At 38.0% G+C, this 5228-nt stretch overlaps 1 pseudogene; it reads left to right on the forward strand.

The window, feature by feature from the left end:
• Positions 1–3022: 3022 nt before the first annotated feature.
• Positions 3023–3907, forward strand: LOC141517005 (pleckstrin homology domain-containing family A member 3 pseudogene; annotated as a pseudogene).
• The last annotated feature ends 1321 nt before the right edge of the window (positions 3908–5228 follow it).

The raw sequence follows: 5228 nt of genomic DNA on the forward strand, positions 1-5228 counted from the left end.
TAAGCCCTTCACCAATTGAAGGACATTTACTTAATAGGGCTGCTATTAGGTGATGTTTTTACCATTTTTCATAATCTCATCAGGGTTTACATCCAGTAGTGTTATTGCTGGATCAAAGGATATGCACATTTTTGTTCCCCTTTGGGAATAATCCCAAAAACTCTCCAGAAAGATTGGATGAGTTCACAGCTCCACCAACAATTTATCAGTGCCCCAGATTTCCTACATCCCTTCCAACAATGATCCTATTGGCCAGCCTGAGAGGTATGAGGTGGCACCTCAAAGATATTTTAATTTGCCTTTCTCTAATAAGTAATAATTTAGAGCAATTTTTCATATAACTATGGATCACTTTGATTTCCTCATCTGGAAATTTCCTTTGCATATCTTTTGATCATTTGTCAATTGGGTAATGGCTTGTTTTTTTTTTTTTTTTGAAATTTTGACTGAGTTTTCTGTATATTCTAGAAATGAGTCCTTTGTCATAAATATTAGTTGTAAAAACTGTTTCTTGATTTAGTCCATTTCTTTTGATCTTGGTTACAGTGGTTTTCTCTTTGCAAAAGCTTTTTAATTTAATGTAATGAAAATTATCTATTTTCTTTTAATGATGTTCTCCATTTCTTCCTTGGTCACAAACTGCTTCCCTTTCCATAGATCTGACAGGTAAATTACTCCTTATTCTTCTAGTTTGCTGATAATTTTTTTTGTGTGTAAATCCTGTATCCATTTGGATCTTATCTGGGTATTGTATGTGAGGTGTTGGTCTAATCTAAGTTTCTTCCATACTAACTTACATTTTTCCCAACAGTTTTATTTTTCAAAGAGGGAGATTTTATCCCAATAGTTGGGCTTTTTAGGTTTATCAAACAGCACATTACTATAATCATTCCTTCTATTACACCTAGTCTATGCCACTGGTCCTCCACTCTATTTCTTAGCCAATTCCAGACAGTTTTGATGACTGATGCTTTATAATATAATTTAGGTCTGTTAAGGCAAAGCCACCTTCTTTTGCACTTTTTTTACAAGGCAACTGGGGTTAAGTGGCTTGCCCAAGGCCACACCACTAGGTAATTATTAAGTGTCTGAGACAGGATTTAAACCCAGGTACTCCAGACCCCAAGGGTGGTGCTTTATCCACTGCACCACCTAGCCGGCCCTATCTTTTGCACTTTTTTTTATTGAATTCCTGGAAATTCTAGACTTCGTATTTCACCATATGAATTTACTTACAACTTGTTCTAAGTCATTAAAGTAATTTTTTGGAATTTTTATTGGTAGGGCACTAAATATGTAGTTTAGTTTTGGTAGAATTGTCATTTTATTAGCTTGACCTATCAATGAGCAGTTGATGTTTGCCAATTATTTAAATCTGATTTTATATGTGTCAGAAGTGTTTTGTAATTGCTTTCAAAATGCTTTTGAGTCTCCCTTGGCAGTTTGAATCCCAGGTATGTTATATTGTCTGAGGTTACTTTTTTTTAGTGTTTTTGCTAGGCAATAAGGTTGAGTGGCTTGCCCAAGGCCACACAGCTTGTTAATTCTTAAGTGTCTGAGGTCGGATTTGAACTCAGGTACTCCTGACTCCAGGGCTGATGCTCTATCCGCTGTGCCAGCAAGCTGTCACTCTGAGGTTACTTTGAATGCGATTTCTCTTTCTAGCCCTTTGTGTTGTATCTTGGTAGTCATTTATAGAAATGTTGAGGATTTATGAAAGTTTGAACCCAGGTACTACTGACTCCAAGGTCGGTGGTTTATCCACTGCGACACGTAGCCGCCCCTATCTTTTGCACTTTTTTTATTGAATTCCTGGAAATTCTAGGCTTTGTATTTCACCATATGAATTTACTTACAACTTGTTCTAAGTCATTAAAGTAATTTTTTGGAATTTTTATTGGTAGGGCACTAAATATGTAGTTTAGTTTTGGTATAATTGTCATTTTATTAGCTCGACCTATCAATGAGCAGTTGCTGTTTGCCAGTTACTTAAATCTGATTTTATATGTGTCAGAAGTGTATTGTAATGGTCTGAGGTTCCTTTTTTTTTTAGTGTTTTTGCTAGGCAATAAGGTTGAGTGGCTTGCCCAAGGCCACACAGCTTGTTAATTATTAAGTGTCTGAGGTCGGATTTGAACTCAGGTACTCCTGACTCCAGGGCTGATGCTCTATTCGCTGCCCCAGCAAGCTGTCACTCTGAGGTTACTTTGAATGCGATTTCTCTTTCTAGCCCTTTGTGTTGTATCTTGGTAGTCATTTATAGAAATGTTGAGTTTTTATGAAAGTTTGCTAAAATTCAAAATTATTTCTAGTAGATTTTTAGATGATTTTTTGGGAGGATTCTCAAGGTAGACCATCATGTCGCCTACAAGAGTGAGAGTTTTGTGTCTTACTTCCCAAATCTATTTCCTTTGATTTCTTTTTGCTCTCTTATTGCTGAAGCTAACTTTTCTACTACCATATTGAATAGTAGTGATGATAATGGGCACCCTTGTTTCGCCCCTGATCTTATTGGGAATGCCTCTAGCCTATCCCCATTGCATATAATGATTTTTGATAGTTTCACATATATACTGCTTATTGTTCTAAGGAACAATCCATTTATTCCTACACTCTCTAGTGCTTTTAGTAGGAGTGCATGCTATTTTTTGGCAAAAGCTTTTTCAGAGGCGCTAGGTGGTGCAGCGGATAGAGCATCAGCCCTGGAGTCAGGAGTACCTGAGTTCAAATCCGACCTCAGACACTTAATAATCCGTCAGCTGTGTGGCCTTGGGCAAACCACTGAGCCACATTGCCTTGCAAAAAAAATAAAAAAGCTTTTGCAGCATCTATTGATATAATCATATGATTTCGGTTTTTTGTTTTTTTTTTTAACATTTCATTTACTGACCGCCTGCTCCCCCGGCGGGGCATCCTGAGGCCGGCGCCCCGCTGCTGCCCAGCCACCGCCGCAGGCCCCAGAGCGGGGGAGAAGGCCGAGCCGGGTGCCCCGTCGAGGATGCGAGGCGCGCGGGCCTGAAGGATGCAGGGGGTTCGGTACAGGTGGACCAGTTACCTCACAGGTTGGCAGCCTCGCTGGCTTGTTATAGACAATGGGATTTTATCCTATTATAACTCACAGGATGATGTGTGCAAAGGGAGCAAAGGAAGCATAAAGATGGAAGTCTATGAAATTAAAGTCCACCCGGCTGACCGTACACGAATGGGATTATTCATTCCAGGGGAGCAGCACTTCTACTTGGAACCTGTGAATGCCGCTGAGAAGCAGAGGTGGCTAGTTGCTCTGGGCAGTGCGAAAGCTTGTTTGAAGGACACTCGAGCGAAAAAGGATAAAGAAATAAGTGAAACCAATGAATCACTGAAAACCAAAATGACTGAACTTCACCTCTACTGTGACCTCCTAACGCAGAAAGCTCATACCATACAAGAATTCGTCCATCATGATGACATTCATCCCGCAGTGTAGAGAATATGAACGAAGCTTCATCTCTGCTTAATGCCACATGTAACACATTCATCAGAATGTGTGAAGATAGAAAATGCCAAGTTTAAACCAGAGATGTTTCAATTGCCTCATCCAGATACTTTATTGTCTCCCGTATCACCTTCACCTGTTCAAGTGATGAACCGTTCCATCAGTCACCTTGGTTCTTACAGCTCAGATAGGAGTAGTGACACTGTGAAAGAACCAGGACCTTCACTTCACAGAATCTCCCAACGAGGTAGAAGAACCTACTCAGATACAGATTACAACGATATTCCCCCTGAAGACCCAGATAGACCTGTTCACTGTTCTAGAAATATTCTCAATGGAGATTTGGCATCAGCAACCATTCTGAAGAAAGCATAACTGTGTCCAAAAAAATGATCTGAATTGGAAGAAGTTCTTCCATCCTTCTCGTCCTGAGGAAACTGAAGTGTACAACTTTTTCTAAGTATCGCTATGCAAAAGCTGCTGTGAGCAGTTTTTTTTTCCCTTTACTTAGAAGGATTTCTCTGCACTTTATAGAATAATGTTTTAAAAAACCCAACAACAACAAAAAACCTTTGAAGTGTATTTTATCTTTATATAGTTTATTTGCAAGAGTATTTTCCTAACAACTTCACAATATGAATGTGCATCTCTTTCTTTGAACAAATGATGGCTTAAAATTTAGGCATTAATGAGGATGAATGTAGATTTTTTTTAAAAAGTGTGAAGGGTTGACAGCATTGTCAGTTTGTATTGTTGTTTATAAACATGGAATCTTTTGCACAGGTGTCTTTCTGACACAGGTGTGAAATATAAGATTGTGCCCTGGACCAATTGGTCACTTACCCCTGTTAAAAATGGGTTACCACACCAGTGGACAGTGATCACATTGTCTGCCTTGACAAAAAGGAATACCTGATAATTTCTTAACATATCTATAGCCTAAAAGCCGTGACATATCAAGTATTTTTTTATAAAATCAGACTGTGTTGTCCTTCAGATGTGGGGATGGCGCTGCTCAATTGTTAATACGAAACTGTTGATATGAAATATTTAATTTTCATTTATTTATTACTTTCTACTGCATCAAAAAGAGAATAGCATTCGGATTTGTGACCAACCAAATTTAAGATGTGCATTTGTTGTTATTTGCATTGTGCCAGAAAAAGAAGTTAATGGTGCAGTGAATTTGTTTATTTTAAAACAGAAATAAAATTATTTTTTGTGAAATAAAAAAAAGATTTCATTTATTTTGAGTTTTACAATTTTTCCCCTAATCTTACTTCCCTCCCCCCACCGCCATAGAATGTAATTTGCCAGTCTTTACATTGTTTCCATGGTATACATTGATCCAAATTGAGTGTGATGAGAGATATCCTTAAGGAAGAAACAAAAGGGAAAACAGATGGCAATATCAGACAATAAGATATCATTTATTATTTTAAATTAAAGGTAATAGTCCTTGGTCTTTATTCAAACTTCCCAGTTCTTTCTCTGCATACAGATGGTATTCTCCATCACAGAAAGCCCCAAACTGTCCCTGATTGTTGCACTGATGAAATGAGCAAGTCCATCAAGGTTGATCATCACCTCCATGTTCCTGTTAGGGTGTGCAATGTTTTTCTGGTTCTGTTCATCTCTCTCAGTATCAGTTCATGCAAATCCTGCTAGGCTTCCCTGGATTCTTGCCCTTCCTGGTTTCTAACAGAACAATAGTATTCCATGACATATATATATATATATATATATATATATA

Source organism: Macrotis lagotis, chromosome 3 (assembly GCF_037893015.1).
Source record: "Macrotis lagotis isolate mMagLag1 chromosome 3, bilby.v1.9.chrom.fasta, whole genome shotgun sequence".
NCBI lineage: Eukaryota > Metazoa > Chordata > Mammalia > Peramelemorphia > Peramelidae > Macrotis > Macrotis lagotis.